We start from the raw sequence: 23,316 nt of genomic DNA, 5'->3' as shown, positions 1-23,316 counted from the left end.
AATAAATTTTTATATTTAAATTTCTAACTAGAGCTGAATGAAGGTCAACAACAAACATTAACAGATCTGGAATGTCATTTGACAATCACTACTAGTTATGTACAGTTCTGTAAGCCCATGCAACACTTCAATTCAACTAACTCGGTTTCAAAATAAATTGCTTGACTTGAAACAATATCATTCTGCTTACTTCCTCATTTACTCGACCACTGACTTTGAACAGAACAGCTTCACAGATGATGTAACCTTTTTACATCAAATATTAAGCACCTATGTCATTTTGTGTGCTTTTGCAATTGGGAAAGGTGACTGGCTTGATTTCCTAAGGCAGTACCTTTGGAACATCCCTCACCATTTTCTTTTGGCTTTTGTCCCCTTTTACAGTCCTGAAGGGCTTTAGCCTGAAATGTTAACTGTTTATTCCATAAAACATAGGAGCAGAATTAGGCTATTTGATCCATTGAGTTTGCTCTGCCGTTCAATCATGGCTGATATATTTTCATTCTCAACCCCATTCTCCTAATTTTTCCTCCATAACTTTTGATGAGTTCCACCAACATATGTGCTGCTTAAGATTTCCTTAATCTGCAGAATCTCTTGCATTTATGACTAGTTTCTTCTGTGCTTGATAGCAAGGATGGGTGGGTAGATTCCAAGGTGACTTACACAGGGCTTCAATGTACTCCTCATTCATGGACTTGAGGTTTCCAATTTCCTTCCGCATACTCCTCTGCTTTAAGGGACCATGGACCAGAAGTTCCCAGGGATTTGTGGGGATATTCCATTTCTTCAAGTGGTTTGAGTACATCCTCAAATCCTTTCCTTTGTCCATCTGGTAAACTCTTCGCATGTGTAAGTGCCAGGTATAGCGTGTCATTTCTAGGAGTCTGGTGTCAGATATGCAAATAATGTGGTTAAGCCAACATTCCCAATTGAACTTAATTGAAGAATTCTTGACAGCTGTGTCAGGGCCTGAATGCCATTACCTCTTACAAAGTGAAATCAAGCGCATAGGTGAAAAGGCTTCACTTCCAATTGAGTTCATGCCTTCTACACTCGCTCTGATTGTCAAAACATGGAAGAACCTTCGCAAGCTCCTACAGCCCCCAATGACCATGCGATTTCAGCCGGAGTTCGACATGAGAGCATTCTTCAGAAGGGTGGAAAGCTCCCCCACCTTCCCCCGAGATGGGGTACCTGTCTGAGTACTAAAGACCTGTGCTGATCAACTAGCTGGAGTGTTCACCAATATCTTTAACCTCTTGCTTTGGCAGTCTGAGGTACCTACCTGCTTCAAGCAGGCCTTAATCGTATTGGTGCCTAAGAAAAATATAGTAAGCTGCCTCAGTGAATATTGTCCAGAAGCACTTGCATCCACTGTGATGAAGTGCTTCGTGATGAAACATACCAAATCTTGGCTGAGAAGTGACCTGGAACTGCTCCAATTTGCAGATGCCATTTCATTGCCCCTTCACTCAACTCTGAAACATCTGGACAACAAAAAGATACATACGTCACGATGCTCTTTATTGAATACAGCTTGGTATTCAATACCATCATCCCTCAAAACCAATCAAGAAGCTTCAAGATTATAGCTCAATACCTCCTTGTGCAATTGCATCCTCAATTTCTTCACTTACAGACCCTGATCAGTCTGGATTGGCAACATCTTCTCTACAATCTCCATCAGCATAGGTGTGCAACAAGGCTGTGTGCTTAGCCTCCTGCTCTACCCACTTTATAAGACTGTGAGGCTAAGCACAACTCCAGTGCCATACTTAAGTTTGCTGATGATACCACTGCTATTGGCCGAATCAACGTTGGTGAGGAATCAGCATTTAGCAGGGAGATTAAAAATCTGGCTGAGTGATGCCACAACAACCTCTCACTCTATGTCAGCAAGACCCAAGAAGCTGATCATTGACTTCTGGAGGAGGAAATCTAAAGTTCATCAGCCAGTCCACATTGGAGGATCAGTAACTTTAAATTCCTCGATGTTATCATTTCAGAGGACCTGTCCTGGGTGCAGCACATAAGTGCAATTGCAAAGAAAGCATGGCAGCACCTTTACCTCCTTGGAAGTTTGCGAAGATTCAGCATGACATGTAATACTTTGACATACATGAGAAGCTGGAAATCCAAAGCAACACATACAAAATGCTGAAGGAACTCAGGTCAAGCAGCATATATTTAAATGAACAGTCAATGTTTCGGGCTGAGACTCTTCTTCAGAACCGGAAAGGAAGGTGGAAGATGCTAGAAAGGAATCTAATATCTTGACAAACTTCTATAAATGTGTTACGGAGAGTCTATTGACTGGTTGCATCACAGCCTGGTATGGAAACACCAATGCCCTTGAATGGAAAATCCCACAAATAGTAGTGGATACAGCCTAGTGCATCAGAGTAAAGTCCTCCCCTCCACTGAGCACATCTATATGGAGCACTGTTGCAGGAAAGCAGCATCCATCAAAGGGGATGCTCATCACTCAGGTCATGCTCTCTTTTAGCTGCTGCCACATCAGGAAGGTGGTAGAGGAGCCTCAGGGCTCACACTGCCAGATTTGGGAATAGTTATTACCCTTCAACCATCAGGCTTTTGATCCAGTGGGGCTAACTTCATTGAACTTCACTTGCCCCATCATTGAACTCTTCCCACATACTATGGACTCACTATCTCACGTTCCCAATAATTAATGCTTCCTTATTTATGAATTATATTTCCTTTTTTCTATTTGTACAGACTGTCTTTTGCACATTGGCTGTTTGTCCGCCTTGTGGTTTTTCATTCATTTTATTATGGTTCCTGGATTTACTGAGAATGGCCACAAGAAAAGAAATCTCAGGATTGTACATGGTGATATACACATACTTTGATGATAAGTTTACTTTGAACTTTATTACTGTCACATGTACAGATGTACAGTGAAAAAACCTTGCTTTGCATACCATTCATACATATCATTTCACCAGATCGGTACATTGAGCCTGTACAAGGGAAAGCAGTAACAATGCAAAATAGTGTTAGTTACAGAAAAAATCTGTGCAGACAGACAATAAAGTGCAAGCCATGACAAGGTGGATTGCAAGGTCAAGAGTTCATTTTATCATACAAGTAGATTGTTCAATAGTCTTAACTGTGGGACAAAAGCTGCCCGAGTGTGGTGTTCAATATTTTCAGACTTTTGTAACTTCAGCTCAATGCGAGGGTTGAGGATGAACAGAATTATTGGGGTAGGAAGTATCTTTGATTTTGTCAGAATCAGGACTGCCTCCTCACTTTTCTTCTTGCTGCATTTCCAAGACAGAGTCCATCGCAGGAGGCAGGTTTTTGATGTTCTGAGCTGTGTTCACAACTCTCAACATTTTTTTTTGTAGTGTTGGTCAGAGCAGTTGCGACAAAACCATGGTGCATCTGGATAAGATGCTTTCTATGGTGCAACACGGTAGCATAGTGGTTAGCACAACACTAGTGGTTAGCTTCGGTATTCTGGAGTTTGGAGTTGAATTCTGGCATTTACTGCAAGGAGTCTGAATGCTCTCCTCGTGGAATGTGTGGGTTTTTCTCAACTGCACTGCTTTCTTTCCATAGTCCAAAGACATACCGGGTAATTAATTGGTCATTGTAAATTGTCCCATGATTCGTCAGAGTTAAAACATCTTTTTGGGAGGTTGCCGGGGCAGCATGGCTCGAAAGGTCGGAAGAACCTATTCCATGTTGCATCACTAAATAAAATTAAAAGTATGAGGATTGACAAGGGTCAATGAAGACTTACTGAATTTCCTTAGTATCCTGAGGAAACAGAGGTGCCAGTGTGTCTTCTTGGCAATAATGCGGCTGGACGAGATATTGGTGATGTTTACACCTAGGAGCTTCAGGCTCTAAACCATCTCCACTTTAGCATTGCTGCTGTAAACGGAATCATCTGCACTGCCCTGCTTTGAAGTCAATGACTATCTCTTTTGTTTTGCTGAAACTGAGGGAAAGATTGCTGTTACAATACCTTGTTAATAAAACTATGCCCTTCCTGCACTTGACTCATCTTTGATTGAGATTCAGTCCACTATGGACAGTGCCATCTGCAAGCTTACAAAAATCTGCAGAACATTGTAACACAGTCATGAATGTACAGGGAGTAACGTTGGGGGCCAAGGACACACTTTGTGAAGCTGAGGATAATAATGGTAAAGGTACTGCTGCATATCTTAATTAAATGGTGGTATCCTGCTGTCCAACAGATATCACAAGCCAATGAACATTTCCTACTTGGCTTAGGAATATGAGCAACTGGAATTCACAATAAAGAAACTGCTTGATTCTTTGGTTGAGTATTGGACCACATACAACTTCAAGCTCATTACCAATCTGTAAAGCTAGAGTCTGAACCATGCAGACTAAGGCAGCCTCTGCTTCCAATGCAAAGAGACAGTAAGCGAGACAGAAGAGCAAAATAATGCTTAATATGCTTAATTTTTTCAGGAATTTCCACTAGAAGTGTCTGCAAAGAGTTTCTCAAGAATGGATCATCAGTAGAGTGGACCATCCTTGTGGTGATATTAGGATATGACTAAACTCATAAATAAAGGGATACTAAATCTAAAGCTTCTGCTGAACTAGCCATTGAATCATACATAGTCCATATAAGTATCCAGCCTGACCTTTTATTTCTATAGTCAAATGATCTCAAGCATGGTGGCTAAATGAATAGCAATATCATCCTTAACTACAATAGGGATAAAATGAACCAGTGCTTTTATTGGTCTTCACTATCATTGAGTCATAGTGCATGGAAAGAGGACCTTTGGCTGGCCTGTTCCATGCCAACCAATCACTCATTTACACTGATCCCATTTTTATACTGCCCTTGTATTCTACCATTCACACAGTTTGTGTGGCAAACAGTCTACCAGTCTGCACATCTTTAAGCACTCAGAAGACAAACAGTTACAAGGTGGAAGCACAAATTCACATAATAGCATGAATGAAAGAATGAACTCAGGATTATGATGCAAAGCACCTACAAATAGATACATCATTGTGTTACCCACTCTTTCCTGATTTGTATGGATGCCAGTTCTGAAGGGAATTTGGACCAGGAGCATGGTAAATATTGCATAAATGTCCAGTTAAGATGCTCACTTTTTTTTCATGAGAATTAAGAAACTAAATGTAGAAAAAAAGAGTTCAAGACAATTGGACCAGATTGGTAAATAGTATGAGAGCATTTCCCCTGAGAATAAAGATCACAAAACTAGTTTAGTCATTTACTTCTGCTTCTGTAAAGAGTAATGCAGATAACACTAAGCAATGATAAAGGGCAGATATTTTCTGCAAACATTTCACCATCTTTCCCCAATTTCTTGCAACTGCAAGTTAACAAAGAGAATACAACATCAATATCGTCTTTTCTTGCTGTATTTTTCCAGGTCTGTTTCCAAACTTTATCAGCTATACCCTCATCACTTGAAGGCTGCAATTACCCATGACTGCAATTGTTCTTTTTTTCCAAATGCATATTACACCATTCCACTTTTGCTGGCCTGGTCACAAAAGTAGGGCATATCAAGATAGGGTAATTACCACCCAATTTACTCTCAGTTATCAATTCAGTGATGGAAATGCCTTTGATGCTACTATCAAATGAGGTATCCATCACTAAGGACGGTCATCATCCAGGACATGCTCCTTTCTCATTAGGAAGAGGTACTGGAGTCTGAAAACTCATACTCAATGATTCAGGAACGGCTTCTTCCTTCGTGAAGAAGTGACCTTAGTGACCAGATTTATGAATGGTCCATGAACACAATTCTTTTGTTGAACACTATGTAATTTGCTATTCATTGTAATTTTTCTACAGCACTGCTGCTGAAAAACAAATGTCAAACAAAGCAGTGACAAAAGTCAGATTGGTTCACTATAATCTGCATGTGGAAGCCCCATTTGGATTTTTACCAGGATCAGGTGGCCTCACACATCGTCACAACCCCAGTCCAAAGAGATGAAACTGCCTGAGATTTCAAGGCAATTAGTGCGGCACCTAATAGCCATGGTAACACTCAAGCACTCAAGTTAATGGGCATCAAAAGGAAAATGCTCCAATCGATGGAGTCATACCTTGTACAAAGGAAGATGGCTGAGGCTGTTGAAGGTCAATCATCCTGGCCCAGGACATCAATGGGGGAGTTCCTCAGGGCAGTGTTCTAGGCCCAACCACCTTCAGCTGTTTCATCAATAACCTTTCTTCCATCATAAAGGTCAGAGTGGGGATGGTTGGTGACTGCCCAGTTTTCAATTTGATTTGCAACTCCTCAGTAAATGAAGCACTCCATACCTGCATGCAGAAAGACCTAGAAAACATTCAGGCATGGACTGATAAGTGGCAAGTAATATTTGCAGCATAAAAGTGCCAGACAATGAAAATCTCCAATAACAAGACAATATAACCTACCCTTGTCATTCAACACCAAGTGCTCAACCATTAACATCCTGGGGGTTACTACTAACCAAAAATACAACTGAACAAGCCAGATAAATATAGCTGTTCATTGGTTGGGTATCTGCAATAAGGAGTTTGCTTACTGACACTCCTAATTCTTTTTCACCATTTACAAGATGCAAGTCAGATGCACGACGGAATATTCATTTACTTTGATGAGTTCCAACAACTCTCAAAACGCTGCCATACTCTAAATTATACTACTAGCAAATAGCAACTGAATGCCATCAGGTGACATGGTGACACACCATGACGTGCTCTGGTTTTTTCCCACCTTTCGAAGAGGACATGCTATGCTGGTGTCAGAAGCTTACACATGGTGTATGCAGGCTTACACATCCTCCATGCAAATGACACTATGTTTTGAAGTTTCAATGTACATGTGATAAATAAAGCTAATCTTTATCTTTCATTGTAGATACTCTGACCACACCTCTCAAATCTGCAACCTCTACCTCCACGGGCAAAGGGCAACAGATACATTTGCCTGTAAACCACACACCACTACTAACTGCAGCAGTCCTTCACCACATTTAAAATCCCTGAATTTCCTCATGCAACAGCACAGTGGAAGTACCTTCTTCACCAGATGGTGGCTGACCATCATCTTTCAAGGCAAGATGCTCAGATTTCCACTACCCCCCTGACAAATACTTATGATTGGATGATTTCATGACAAAAAACAAAATACCAAATACTGAGTCCTGCAAACCATCTCCTAGAGACTGTCCTCTAAAGAGAATAAAGAGGGTTTGTGAATGTGGACAAACCTTATCTAGATCATTTGAGGCCAACACAATAACCAGAAGGTAGAGTGATTGTTGTAAATTAACACTAAATTGAAATATCAAATTACATTTCAAAGCTCACATCTCAGAAGGTATCATACTCTGTCTACTTCTAGGACGGCAGTTCTACCAGTAAATTCATTTCAATCCATTCAGCGAAGAATCATATATATATCTAGAACAGCATCGTATTGTTACACCAGTGTCATATTAGGTCAAACATGCTACTCTAAATTTTCAACTGAACTTTCTGCACATCCTTTTAATAATACTTCAGAAGAGATGCTTCATTGGCCATATTCCATTTCATTGCACCCGATCTGAAAGTATTTAATCTAAACCAAGCTGCAAGTATATTCCTTCACAAGACAGATGTACTAGCAAAACTATGCAGCAAACAAGACACTCTACATTGAGTACCACAAACTGCAAAATAACAGTACAATAATAATAGTACAGGAAGGAGATGGAGAGTCCAGTGGCATGGTTCCAGCAAAACCAGGGAGCTAGGTAACTGACTTCAGGAGGTGGGAAGAAGTACATACCCTTGTTTGTATCAATGGTATTGATGTGGAGGTAGTTGAGAACTTCAAACTCATTGGGTCTAAATAACACCTAATTGCCCTGGACCAGCCACACGGAAAGCAGACTAACACCACTACTTCAAAGGCCAAGGGAATTCTTACAATTTTATCAATGAATCATTGAAATTTTTAAAGATGCATCACAGCTTTGTATGGCAACTGCTCTCCCAAGACCACAAGAAATTACAGAGAATTGTTAATATTGTACAGTCCATCACGAACAAGCTTACTCTCCACCAGCTGTCTACACCTTCTGTTGACTTGGGAAACTGGGTAAAAATAATCTCATTCCTGGTTGCTCTCCCTCCTTTCCTCTCAAAGACAGCTTTTATTCCTCTGTTATCAGAATATTTGATGGACTATCAATACACTAAAAGATGAACCCCATCTCCCAATCCATCTCATATGGCCCATGCACTCTATTTGCCTACAGGTACATGCACTACATGCAATGCACTGCAAATACAGTGTTCCCTGTAAGGTGCAACACTTTATTCTGTATCATTGAAAATTCTTTGGTACTGTGCAAAAATAATTTTTTATTTAGACTTTTACAATACTGTATTTGCAAACATGGAGCGAAAAGAGAATCTGTAGACTTGGTGGGAGCAAAGGATGTTGGGAATGGCAAGGATTTTGTGCTGCGGGAGGGATGCTCAACGGGTGGCAGAGAAGCAGTGCCAAGGGCAGGGGTGGCACGGATTCAGATACACCCTACCCTAGGACACCAGGCACGGCAACATGATCCCAAGCAATTGGTTTACTGATCATTTCAGAATTTCTCTCTGATGCTTTCTGCTCCTCTCCCTTCCCCAACTACGACCCTCTCTCCTTGGCCCCTTCCCACTTTCAGTCCACAATAGAAACCCATATCAGAATCAGGTTTATCGTCACTATTCACATATGTACTGAAATGTGTTTTTTTAAGGCAGCAGTACAGTGCAATACATAAAATTACTACAGTACTGTGCAAAAGTCCAAGGAACCATAGCTATATAAATGTGCCTACTTTTGCACAGTATTTTATATTCCAACTCTGTGTAATAATGAATGGTATGAACTGTCTGGAGGATGTGGAAAATAAAAGTGACAATAGTAAACCAATACCATATCAAACTACCACTAATCCTGCATTAAAAGCAGTTTAGTCCTGGTATGAACAAGTTAATGTACTCAAATATCCTACTAATTTACAGAAAATCTGCTGTTTTCATAAATCCATTACCAAACATAACTTGTTTATATCAGTATTAAAGGGGGAAAAAATTAGCTCCAGAACAGGAAAAAAAAATTGGCATTTCCTTCACAAACTTTTCACTTCAAGCCTTGAAACCAACTGTGATAAGAAACATACTATTTAGAAGTTTAGAACTTCTCAACATTTGAAATTACATTTCCATCTGGGTTAATTTTTTTACAAAGGAAACATTTTGAGCTAAAGCAAACATTATGTGCCTACTCCAAGAAAGTTATCCTTTTTATGAGATAAAATCTCTATTCTTCTCCAACAATGTATTTCAGCTTCCAATACCCAAAGAACAATCCTTTGGCAAAATGACATATTACTTTTACATCTTGAAATGGCAATGTAATTATGGCTCTCAAAACAAATCATGGATGATCTGCAGCCCAACTCTATCTCTATTGCATAACTTGGATAAAACTATTCCTTTAATTCTTCAATTATTGTTGTGGATGCTTCTTTGGGGAAACTTCAATAACCATGTGTCGGAGAGAAAAAATAACTTCCATTTACTACTGAATGGTCTGCCCCTAATTTCCAAAATTAGAAAAGGAAACTGCTTCATTTCTCAACAATGTAGTTAAAAATTTAGAGAAAAAATTAATATTAGAGAATTAAAGGAGCATGGTTGTGAAATTAAGATAAAATAAAAACAAATAGGAAGCTCCCAACAGCACAGAGAAAGAGCAATGAAGTATTTTATAAATATATCAGCAAAAATATTCACCCTTTGTAACTGTGTCTTCTAAAATAGATAGAAAATAATGCAGGAAAAAAAAATCAGAAACCAGGTGGCAAAATAATTGAACAACTGGCCTGGTAGCAGAGGCCTGGACTATAAGGACATACCATAATACAAACAACTCAAGAACATGTGCTTCTGTCCACAATGTTTGTGACGATCATGATGCCAGTCCACACCATCCCATTTGCTGGCACACATCCATACACATATTTATTGTCTGTTCATGCACCTGTCTAAATACCTTAAACATTGTCATTGTATTTGCTTCCACTACTTCCCCGTTACTGTGTTTTAAGTACCTACCATTGCACAAAAAAAAAACGTCCTTGCCTCAAAATCCCCTTTAAACTTTTCCCCTCTCTCACCTTAATGCTAGGTCTTCTAGTATTCAACAATTCCAAATGGTAAAAAATTCTGGTCATCTTCCTCAGCTATACTTCTCATTTTATAAAAAATCTCACTTCAGCCTCTGAAGCACCAGAGAAGCAATCCAAACTTGACCAACAGACATCCAGGTAAACTTCATCTGAACCCTCTCCAAAGCCTCCACATCCTCCCTGTAATGGGGAAACTAGAACTGCATGCAAGGCTTCAACTACTGTCGCAAAGATTTATACAACGTCATCATTTTTAACTCTTTTCCTCCATGCCCTAACCAATGAAAGCAAGCATGCTGTACCTCATCTTTACCAGTCTATTTGTGTTGCCACTTTTAGGAAGGGATGGACTTGGACCCAAAAATTCCTCTGTACATCAATGCTGTTCAGGGTTCTGCCATTTCCCCTTACATATATGACCTCCCAAAGTACAAACCAGACTCACACTTGCCCGATTTAAACTGCCTGCCATTTCACTGTACTTCGCTGGAACTGACTCTTTAACAAACCTCCTTTGCTGTCCAAAGCGCTACCAATTTTACTGCTGCTTGAAAACTTACTGACCAACCTGTCCACACTTTCATCCAATGCATTATGTATTACAATTAACAAAGGTCCTGCAATAATTGCTGTGGAACACCAGTGAGCCAGAATAATACTCTCCCACCACTACAGTCTTCTATGGGCAAGCCAATTCTAAAAGCAACCCACCACATGGGATCTTGTCAAATGTCTTAAAGTCTATATAGGTAAAATCCACCTCAATCAATTTGGTCATCTTCTGAAAAAATTCAATCAAATTTGTAAGACATAAACTACCCCACAAAGACACACTGACTGTTCCGAATTAGTCTAAGCTTTTCCAAATGTGAGTAAATTCTATCCCTATGATTCCTCTCAATAGCTTTCCTAACAGTGAATCAAGGCTCAACAACCAATAATTTCCTTAATTCCAACTTTACTTCATAAACAATTTTCCTTCCCAGCAATCTCCTCTTGCCTTTTAATTACCTGAGATGAATCTTACCAGGCCCTAGAAATTTATTCACCTTTATGCTCTTTAAGAGACAAACACATTCAAACTAAGAATCCAAGAATCTAAGGCTACTACTTTATAATTTTGGGCCAAACAAGTTAATTACACTTAGAACAAACTGGGAAAACACACAAAATGTTGATCTCAGCAGGTCAGGCAGCATCTAAGGAAATGAATAAACAGTCGATGTTTCGGGCTAAGACCCTTCATCAGGACTAGAAAAGGGGAAGAAACCAGAATAAGGTGGGGAGTGTGGAAGAAGAACAATCAAGTAGCTGATATGTGAAGATAGGTGGGTGGGGAGGGGGATGAATTAACTGGGAGGTGCTGAGGAAAAGATACGGGCTGGAGAAGATGGAGAGTGGACCATGGGAGAAAGGGAAGGAGGGGGAGTACCAGGGTAAGCGATAGTCAGCAAGAGGAAAGAGTCCAGAGTGGGGTATAGAAGAGGGAATGGGGAGGAGAAAAATTACCAGAAGTTGTTGAAGTCGATGTTCATATCATCAGGTTTGAGGCTACCAAGATGGAATACGAGGTGTTGCCTCTCCAACCTGAGAGATGTCTGATCGTGGCAGCAGAGGAGGCCATGGACTGACATGTTGGAATGGGAATAGAAATTAAAATGGTTGGCCATTGGGAAGTCCTACTTTTTGCAGATGGAGCGGGGTGCACAACAAAGTGGTCCCCCAATCTACCTTGGGTCATACCAATGTAAAAGAGGTCACATGGGAGCACTGGATACAGTATCTGGCGTAGTTGGAGGACCACTTTGTCTCCCAATCTATGTTGTCCTTCATTTCTCCCTCCTCACCCCATTTATTCTCCCTATAGATGTTGCTGACTTGCTAAATTCCTCCAGCATATTGTACATGTTGCCTTTATTCCATTAATATGCATTTGCCAGGTCCGACTTGCTTTACTAACCATTAAAATCAATTCTGGGCTTTAAACGTAAAGTGGCAAGTGAAATACGAAACTGGATCCATGGTGATGGGTAAATGTTTGCAGTAGAGCTCCTCAAGACAGAGTGTTGGGCTTTCTGTTTTTCATGGTACAGTCGACCTTCAATAATCTGACTACCTATAATCTGGCACTGATTTCAAATTTTCCACGCAACTGTAATTTCAAATTTCCCAGGCCATTGTACCAATCCGCTGCACATCGTTTTGGTTGCGCTAGATCTGTTCACATGTTGGTGTGCTCTTGTAAACACAGACAGGTGATTCCTGCTTGTTTTCCTGCATTTATTAATATCATTTGCGTAAGGCGCGGCCACCTGCCACCAGCCCATCTCACCTGGCAGTGGCGAGGGAGCTGGAGCGCGCTGGGTCGGTCCGCCTTCTCGCCCGCCTGCCAGCAGTCGCGCACTGTCCTCCGGCGTCACCTGGCCGGTGCTCCGTTCTCTTCTGCCTATGAACTCAGATCAGACGTGGCGACCCACTGAATTTAAGCATATTACTAAGCGGAGGGAAAGAAACTAACGAGGATTCCCTCAGTAACTGCGGGTGAAGAGGGAAGAGCCCAGCACCGAATTCCCAGCCGCTTGGCGGTTGCGTGAAATGTGGCGTATAGAAGACCTCCTTTCTGACTTCTGCTTCTGATCACCCAGATGTGCTGCCACCAACATCAACAGTTTTTGAAGAAACTGTTGTGTCAGTTTCAGCACCAGTTCCTGATGCTTCACTCATTTTTCAAGATGAAGATGCTGATGATCCTGACAACCCCACACTTGCAAACATGTAACTTTGCCTGAAGGTATATTAAACGTCTCACTTCAGAAGCGGAAGTGCTCAACTGTTCTGTGCAAGTCAATTCCTGTACATTTACCTGTACCCTTTATTTTAATCTGTGCCTGTACAGTATATTATTTTATTAAAATTTCACTTGCTACTCATTTAATAATTCTGTTTCATTATTATCTAACGTACTGATTTACTTGATATTTTAAAGGTATGATGAGGTGGTTAGCTATTGCTTAATGTGATGCTTACGTAATTTGGCATTTTCGGCACTCCTCAGGTCCCAATGGTGCCAAATTATAACCATATAACAATTACAGCACAGAAACAGGCCATCTCGGCCCTTCTAGTCCATGCCGACACTTACACTCACCTAGTCCCAGTGGCCTGCACTCAGCCCATAACCCTCCATTCCTTTCCTGTCCATATACCTATCCAATTTTACTTTAAATGACAATACCGAACCTGCTTCTACCACTTCTACTGGAAGCTCATTCCACATAGCTACCACTCTCTGAGTAAAGAAATTCCCCTCGTGCTACACTTAAACTTTTGCTCCCTAACTCTCAAATCATGTCCTCTTGTTTGAATCTCCCCTACTCTCAATGGAAAAAGCCTATCTACGTCAACTCAATCTATCCCCCTCATTATTTTAAATACCTCTATCAAGTCCCCCCTCAACCTTCTACGCTCCAAAGAAGGTCGACCTCTATATTTTACACATTGTCAACCATACAGCCAGGTTTTGATTTTGAAGCTACAGTTTGCAGGGACTAATTAACTGGTCAGTTATGCTCCAGAAGCAAATGGGCTGGAAAAGTACAAACATGGAAAGGCCAAACAAAGCAAAGAAATACAAAATATATACGTGCTGAATAATCTTGAGCAATAGAGAACTTGGAAGGCGTACACAGAGATTTAAGGTTGCAAAATGGACAAAATAGTCAAGAAGAAATAAAGTACAGGTATCCCCCACTTTACGCCACTTCACTTTACAGAAGACCTACATTAGTAACCTGTTTTCGCATTACAAAGAGGATGTTCGCTTTTATCAAAATTTTTCCCAAATAAATTAATGGTTCTTCGCTTTACGCCATTTCGGCTTAAGATTTCATAGGAACGCTCTACCTTTGTAAGGGGAGGGGGGGAACACCTGTAGTAGTCTTCAGTGAGTAAGCTATTGAATGCAAGAGCAAGGAGGTCAGTCTAGAACTGCACAAACCATTGCACTTTAGCTGGAGCACTGCTATGGCTTAGATTATCAGATATAAGTGAGATTTATCAATGTTAGGATTCAGTTAGGAATACCAGGATTAGTTGGAGAATTTAGTTTGGAGAAAAACATGTTAACTTTGGATTTCCCTCCCCCCAGATAGCAGCTGTTGATCTAAACTGGTGAATCAGATCAAACTTTCTTTTAAGAAATCGCTAATAACCAAGAAACACGAATCTAAGGAATTTGTAGAATGAGAGCTGGGAACCATTTTCTCTCAGAGAACCAGATCTTTGAAACATATAGCTCAGGAGAAAGTCATTTTGTTCATCTCACAAAAAGTGGATTATTTAGGTTAATCCCATCTTCCAGCTTTTGGTCCACAGCTCTCCAAATTTTGATTTGAGTAGTTTTTAAAATGCTGATATTGAGGGCTTTTACAATTATCAGAAATTTGGAATAAACGGTAAGCATTTGCAATGGATGTAGGGTAGTAGTCCTACCAATCATCCTGAACCATGTTTATCTGTGTAAATTACATTCATGAATTAGACTCATTAATCAAAACATAGGCTTAACTTTACAGATCATATGAAATTTGGGAATGGTAGTGGGGATGGAATTTGGCAGACCACAACAAACTACAGAAAGAATCATGAATTTCAGTGATAAAGAATAACAAGGAAAGAAGTGGTGCTACAAAGAATAGGGAGGCAAGTTATAATTCAAATTTGGGGTTGCATCTGAGGTACAATGGTAATCTTATCATACAAAATACAATAATGCTGAAAGTTCTGCCCAGTTTAACAGAACTATTGAAGACATAATCAAGCACTGGGAATTATTACAAGAGGAACAGAATCAAAAATGGAGAAATGATGCTGAATTCTTAAGTAATCTTGGTTAAACCATACTTTATTACAGCATCAAGTTCTTTACACATCGTAGAATAGACACACTATTAAGTGGGCAAAGAATATCCACCAGGAATGATGAGAGAAATGCAAAGATATTGATAACAAGATCAGATATTTATGATCCAAACATTCTTCTGTCAACTTCATCAGCAGGTCTGATAAATGAAAGATGGTAGAAATATCATACACAAAAGCTGTGTCATGCATCATGACCTGGAATACTAGCCAATACAAAACAATCTCTCAACACTACAAAGTTCCTGGCAAGGGGCTCTTGGAAATGCAGATCTATCCCCTATTCTGATACTCATATTGTAGCAGTTGGCCGAGTGTTATACTGGGGGGGGGGGGGGGGAAGGAGTGATTATAAATGGATTGCATCTGGAGAGGTGATGATGTACATGTGTCAGGGGTACTTAGTGTAGTTTAAATGGCCGTTGTGTGTTCTTCATGCCGGATGTTAGAGTCTATATCTGCAGATATATCTACTATATCTGTGTGAAGTGCATCTAGCTGCAGCTCTTTGAAGACAGAGTTGGAGATCTGCAGCAGCAACTACTTGACCTTCAGCTTGTATGGGAAAGTGAGAAGATCATCGATTTGAGTTGAAGGAAAATAGTGACTCCTAAGTTGGATGAGGCGGGTCTGGGTGACTGTAAGGAGAAGGAATGGAAAAGGTGAAGGTGAATAGGTAGTTAGCACAGAGCACCTTTGTGGTCATTTCACTCAATAAGTATACCATTGTGGACAATGTTGGATGGGTTGACCTCCCAGGGGAATGCCACAGAGACTGGGTTACTAGCACTGAGCATAGGCCTGTGGTGCAGAAGGGAAAGAGGGAAAAGAGGGGAACTGTACTGGTAGGGGATTCAGCTGTCAAAGGATCAGACAGGAGATGCTGTGGACATGAACAGGCTAGCCTGATAGCACGTTGTCTCCAGGTGCCATGCTCAGGAACATCTTGGATCACATCCACAGCATTTTGGAGGGGGAGGGAGAGCAGCCAGATCTCTTGGCACATATTGGAACCAATGACATGGAAGGAAAAGCAAAGAGGTCCTGAAGAGAGAATTTAGAGAGCTACACAGAAAACTGAGAAGCATGAACTCCACTGTAGTAATTTCTAGATTGCTACCTGTTCTGCGTGCCAGTGAGAGTAGAAACAGGATGATTTGGTAGATTAATGTGTTGCTGAGAAGCTGGTACTGGGGGAAGGGCTTCAGGTTCTTGGATTATTGGGATCAGTTCTGGGGGAGGTATGACCTGTACAAAAGGGACGGGGTGCACCTGAACCCGAAGGGGACCAATATTCTCGCAGGCGGGTTTGTTTAAGTTGTTGGTGAGGGTTTAAACTAATTTGGTGGTGGTGGGAGGGGGGGGGGGGTTGGGAACCAGAGTGAAGGGACACAGGATAGGACAAATGGTAAAAAAGCAAAGGCAGCGTGAAGTCATACTGTCAAGAAGGGCAGGCGGATGATAGGACAAAACTGCAGCCAACAGGGAGAGTATCTATGCATTAGGGATGCAGAATCAAAAAAGGAAGCAAATACAGTATTCAAAGTTATATACTCTAGTCATTGAGATAAGAAATAAGGCGAATGATCCTGTTGCACTTTTATAGATTGTCAAGTATGATATGGTGGCTATCACTGAATCGTGGCTGAACGATGGCTATAGTTGGGAGGTGAATGTCCATGGTTACACATTGTATTGCAGGGTCAAAAGGTAGGCAGAGGGGGTGTCATGTCTCTGTTCAATTTCAGAATTGATAGGGAGAAAGTGGTCTGATTTAGCAGTACATCAGTGGAGTGATGGAAATCACAGTGGTATGAGAGAGGGGTCAGCCAAAGTAAATAGGAAGGAGATGCTGACAGGGATGACAGCAGAGCAGCAATGGCTTGAGTTTCTAGGAAGACTGAGGAAGGTACAGGATAGATGTATTAAAAAAACAAAGAAATAATTGGCAAAATAGTACAACTGTGACTGACAAGGGAAGACAAAGCTAATGTAAAAGCAAAAGAGGGCATACAACAAAGCAAAAATTAGTGGGAAGATAGAGGATGGGAAGCTTTTCAAAACCTACAGAAAGCAGCTGAAAGTCATCAGTTGAAATACAAAAGCAAGCTAGCAAACAATATCAAGGTGGAGAGAAAAATCTTTTCAAGTATGTAAAAAAAATAAGAGATTAGAGTGGATATAGGACCACTAGAAAATGAGGCCAGAGAAACAATATCGGGAACAAGGAGATGGCATATGAACTAAGTGAGTATTTTGTATCTTTCTTTCTTTTTCAATCTTTTTATTAAGTTTGCAATAAACAATATTAATACTAATACAGAGAGATCAGGAATACATTAATAACGGTTAACATGTAGAAACACATATTCCAAGTAACAAATGGAGTCTAACCTCCCAATCTCTTAGTAATTAACCATGAAAAAGATAAATTATAATTATAAAAGAGAAAAAGAAATAAAAACCCAAACTAAAATAAAATAAACCCCAAACTTAATAAAAAGCTTGAAAAAGAAGAGTATTTTGTATCAGTCTTCACTGTGGAAGACACTAGCAGTGTGCTAGATGTTGAAGGGTGTGAGGGAAGAGAAGTGAGTGCAGTTACTATTACAAGAGAAAAGGTACTCAAAAAGCTGAAAGACCTAAAAGTACACAAGTCACCCGGACCAGATGAACTACACCCTCGGGTTCTGAAAGAGGTAGAAGTACAGATTGTGCAGACATTAGTAATAATCTTACAAAAATCATTGGAATCTGGCATGTTTCCAGAGGACTGGAAAATTGCAACTGTCACTCCACTCTTTAAGAAAGGAGGGAGGCAGCAGAAAGGAAATTATGGTTGGGAAGATGTTGGAGTCAATTAAGGATGAGGTTTTGGAGTACTTGGGTGACACAGGACAAGACAGGGAAAATCTTGTCTGACTAACCTGTTGGAATTGCTTGAGGAGATTACAAGTAGGATAGTTAAAGGAGATGCAATGGATGCTGTATATTTGGATTTTCAGAAGACCTTTGACAAGGCGCCACACGAGGCAGTTTACCAAGTTAAGAGCCCATGGTATTGCAGGAAAGTTACTGGCATGGTTAGAGCATTGGCTGATTGATAGGAGGCAGCGAGTGGAAATAAAAGGATCCGTATTTGGTTGGCTACCAGTGACTAGGGGTCGGTGTAGGGACCGCTCCTTTTTATACGGTAGATCAATGATTTAGATTATGAAAAGATGGATTTGTTGTCAAGTTTGCAGATGATACGAAGATTGGTGGAGCAGCAGGTAGTGTTGAGGAAGCATAGGATGCAGAAGGAATTAGATTAGGAGAATAGGCAAGAAGGTGGAAAATAAAGTACAATATTGGAAAATGCATGAAAGTGCACTTTGGTAGAAGATATAAATGTGCAGACAATTTCTAAATATGGAGAAATTTCAAAAATCTGGGATGCAAAGGGACTTGGGAGTCCTTGTGCAGACACCCTGAAGGTTAACTTGCAGATTGAGTTGCTGGTGAGGAAGACAAACGCGATGTTAGCATTCATTTCAAGAAGTCTAGAATATAAGAGAAAGGAGGTGATGCTGAGGCTTTTATAAGGCACTGGCGAGACAGTGCTATAAGTATTGTGAACAGTTTTGGACAACTTATCTAAAAGATGTGCTGGCATTGGAGAGGGTTCAGAAGAGGTTGACAAGATAATTCCAGGAATGAAAGGGTTATCATATGAGGAACATTTGATAGCTCTGGGGCTGTACTTGATGGAATTTTGAAGGATGGGGGGGGGGGGGGGGAATCTCATTGAAACCTGTCGAATGTTGAGAGGCTGAGACGGAATAAATGTGGAAAGGATGTTTCCCATGGTGGGGGAGCCTAGAACAAGAGGGTACAGTCTCAGGATAGAGGGTCGTCCATTTAAAACAGATGTGGAGAAATTTCTTCAGCCAGAGGGTGGTGAATTTGTGGTATTTGTTACCAGTCAGCAGTGGAAGCCAGGTCGTTGGGTGTATTTAAGGCGGAGACTGATAGCTTTTTGACTGGTCTTGGCAACAAAGGTGATGGGGAGAAGGCCAGGGAGTAGGGCTGAGGAGGGGAGAAAAATGGATCATCCATGATTGAAAGGCAGAGCAGACCTGATGGGCCAAATGACCTCATTCTGCTATATCTTATGGTTTTGTGGTCTTGTGTCTTCATAGAAACAGGGTGACAAGTGTCCTTCAATCTTAGGTCAATCAGATGTTTAATCAAATGGTTCCCAGAATATCGTGCAAGGTCATTTACCAGAATACCTCACACGAGAACATTTTAAACACCCAAGGCCTTCCTTGATTAGTCATGGGAAGGTCCCTATCTCAGGAGCACAACTCTCTTCCTTTAAGTTGCCAGGATTATGTCTAAGACTGTCATTCATCTATTTTTGGAACATTGCTAAAGTTCTGAAAGCAATGAATTGGATTTTGAAACTGGAAATCTACCAGCAAGATCTACCTGTGAGAAAAGAAAGCTGATGTTCCAGGTTGAAGACCCTTCACCTGAATCAGGTGACTTTGTCAAAGTACCTGGTACCTGTCAAAGTACTCAGTACATGTTGAACAGCTCTGTACTTACTAGTTGTGTCTCTGGGCCATTGAGAGAAACACAGTGACACTGAAACATTATCAACTTTGTGTAAGGTATCTACTCTGCCCAAAAATCACTGGGCTTCTAGGACAAGGTGTTGTCCATGACTAAATAGAACATAAAAATTTTAAAGAACATAAAAATTTACAGCACATTACAGGCCCTTCGGCTCACAATGCTGTGCCGATCATGTAACCTACTCTAGAAACTGCCTAGAATTTCCGTTATGAAAAGCCCTCTTTTTCTAATCTGCAAGTACCCTACTGTAACTGCCTCTACCACTGTCATTGGCAGTGCATTCCATGCGCCCACCACTCTCTCTGTGCAAAACTAACCCAACATCCACCTTGTACCTACTTCGAAGCACTTTAAAACCATGTTCCCTTGTGTTAGCCATTTCAGCTGTGGGAAAAAGCTTCTGGCTATCCATACAATTGAAGTCTCTCATCATCTTATACATCTTAAAAGATCATCTCTCATCTTCTATCCTCCAAGAAGAAAAGGCCAAATTCACTCAACCTATTCTCATAATGTATACTCTTCAATCCAAGCAAATCCTTGTAAATCTCTTCAGCACTCTCTGTATAGTATCCTCATCCTTCCTGTAGTGAGGTCACCAGAACTGAACAAAGCAATCCAAGTGGGGTTTGACCAAGGTCTAATTTAGCTGTAACATTACCTCGCGGCTCTTGAGCTCAATCCCACAGTTGAAGGCCATCACACCAAATACCTTCTTAACAACACTGTCAACCTGTGTAGCAACTTTGAGTGTCCAATGGACATGGACCCCAAGATCTTGCTGATCCTCCACACTGCCAAGAGTCTTACCATTAATATTATATTCTGTCTTCAAATTTAACCTAACAAGATGAAAAACTTCACACCTATCTGGGTTGAACTCCATCTGCCACTTCTCAGTCTAGTTCTGCATCTTATCGATGTCCTGCTGTAACCTCTGACAACCCTCCAGACTATCCTCTTTCAATATTTTTATTAGTTTCTGCATAAAGGAATACAGAGTACAATATATATGTAAGTCAAAAAAACGTACCAAATATATTGTATTAAAAATACAATTACAATCACAAACCTTGTATTCATAAAAATTAAATCGTAATTTTGAAATATAATAATTTTGTTATACAGAAAAAAACTAAACCCACTATCAAAGCCAGAGCTGTTAGTCAAACTATCTACAACAGCCCCAACTTTTGTGTCATCAGCAAACTTACTAGACCACCCTTCTACTTCCTCATCCAGGTCATTTATACAAATCACAAAGAAGAGGGGTCCCAGAACAGATCCCTGTGGAACACCACTGGTCACTGTCCTGCAACAGAATATGAACCATCTACAACCACCCTTTGCCTTCTGTAGGCAAGTCAATTCTGGATCCACAAAGCAAGTCTTCCTTGGATCCCATGCCTCCACACTTTCTGAATAAGCATTGCATGGGGAACCTTATCAAATGCCTTAATGAAATCCATATACAACATCCACTGCTCTACTTTCATCAATGGGTTTTGTTACATCTTCAAAGAATTCAATCAGGCTTGTAATGCTTGATCTGCCCTTGACAAAGCCATACTGACTATTCCTAATCAGATTATGTCTCTCCAAATGCTCATAAATCCTGCCTCTCAAGATCTTCTCCGACAACTTGCCCACCACTGAAGTAAGACATATTAGCCTATAATTTCCTGGGTTATCTCTACTTCTCTTCTTGAACAAGGAAACAAAACTTGCAAGCCTCCAATCCTCTGTTACTTCTTCCGTCCCTATTGATGATACAAAGATAATTGCCAGAGGCTCAGCAATTTCCTCCTTCGCTTCCTATAGTAGCCTGGAACATAGCTCGTCGGATCCCAGCGACTTATCCAACTTTATACCAGTCAAAAGCTCCAGCACATCCTCATTCTTGATGTCTATATGTTCAAGCGATTCAGTCCACTGCAAGTCATCCCCACAATTGCCAAGGTCCTCTTCACTAGTGAATAGTGAAGCAAGGTATTCATGATGTACCTCCGCTACCTCCTCAGACTCCATGCACACGTTTCCACTATCACTCCTGATTGGTCCTATTCTCATGTTGTGGAATGGCACATTCCATAGGGTTACATCTTGAGAGGTTCACTGAAGCTTGGTGTAGTTGCTGCAATAAGAATGCAGAAAGGCCTTTGAAGCCTTTGTGAATGAACAAAGGTAACAAATGCAGGTGTCGGATTATTCATCCTCTCCCAGCTACTCCTCCACCACTCAGTTCATGATTCATCAACTACTAATTTAGCTCTAATTTCCTGCATTAACTCTGGATCACTGAATATCACAAAACGTAACCATCTTTGGCTTTAACACACTCAGCAAATGAATGCCACGTTTTCTTGGGAAAAGAACACCCAAGAGTAATTGGATTCTGGGTGTAGAAATTTCAGGTCTTGTTGACTCCTTGCTTGGTAGTTCCGGGCAACACAACCAGAGGAAACCCTTACTCTGCACCTGATTTGTCAAGTCCCTTAGAATTGTACATTCTTTTTCCATCTCATTCTTCTGAATCCAAAAGCATAGGTCTAGTCAGCTTAGGACCCTCACAAGATAATTTGGTGAACTTCCACAATGTTTCATGTATTTCAAGTACATGTGAATCTTGCAAAATAGCAGATTTACACACAAATTTCAGACGATACTCAGGTGTGATCTCACTAAGGCACTATATGAATGAAAAAAATACAGTCGACGTTTCGGATTGAATCTGTGTTCCTCAGATTTCCAGCACCTGCAGATTTTCTCTTGTTTATGATTATATAATTGAAGCTAAGAGTGTTCCAATCTTCTTGCAAGACAGTTCATCCAGTATATTATTTGCCTTCCCAATTGCTGTTACAGGGGCTTCCAGGACTCTAGACCCAAATTTCAGAAATAAAAATTGCAAACTCTCCCATATATTTTTAAAGCACTTTTCAAGCTAGTATTAATAATGTTTCATTGTACTCATTAAAGTCTAGATATAGCATATGTGACAATAGTTTAATTATAGAAACACAGAAAATCTACAGCAAAATACAGGCACTTCGGCCCACAAAGTCATGGCGAACATGTCCCTACCTTAGAAATTACTACACTTCCCCATAGCCCTCTATTTTTCTAGGCTCCATAGAACATTACAGCACATAAACAGGCCTTTTGGTCCTTCTTTGCTATGCCAAACCATTTTTCTGCCTAGTCCCACTGACCTGCACCTGCCCCAGCCCCATATCCCTCTATACACCTCTCATCCATGTACCTGTCCAAGTTTTTATTAAATGTTAATAGTGAGCCCGCATTTACCACTTCATCTGGCAGTTCATTCCGCACTCCCACCACTATGTACTTATCCAACAGTCTCTTAAAAGACCCTATCGTATCTGCCTCCACCACCGTTGCCAGCAGCCCATTTCACGCACTCACCACTCTCTGAGTAAAAACACTTACCCCTGACATCACCTCTGTACCTACTCCCCAGCACCTTAAACATGTGCCCTCTTGTGGCAACCTTTTCAACCCTGGGAAAAAGCCTGACTA

At 40.7% G+C, this 23,316-nt stretch overlaps 1 protein-coding gene across 7 annotated transcripts in view; it reads right to left on the bottom strand.

Moving 5' to 3' along the window:
- Window positions 1-23,316, bottom strand: part of mbd5 (methyl-CpG binding domain protein 5) — a 233,351-nt gene that overhangs the window by 196,228 nt on the left and 13,807 nt on the right. For 4 of the 7 annotated variants that reach the window (XM_073026059.1, XM_073026115.1, XM_073026122.1 and 1 more), the window contains exon 2: window positions 6,115-6,347. The exons of the other annotated variants lie outside the window; for them this stretch is intronic. The gene's annotated coding sequence lies outside the window, so the exon portion shown is untranslated. The remainder of the gene's footprint in view (window positions 1-6,114; window positions 6,348-23,316) is intronic. 7 annotated transcript variants of the gene reach the window in all.

This window comes from Hemitrygon akajei, chromosome 2, assembly GCF_048418815.1.
Source record: "Hemitrygon akajei chromosome 2, sHemAka1.3, whole genome shotgun sequence".
Taxonomy (NCBI): domain Eukaryota; kingdom Metazoa; phylum Chordata; class Chondrichthyes; order Myliobatiformes; family Dasyatidae; genus Hemitrygon; species Hemitrygon akajei.
Note: the sequence above shows the minus strand (reverse complement) of the source record. Positions and strands in the feature narration are given on the sequence as shown.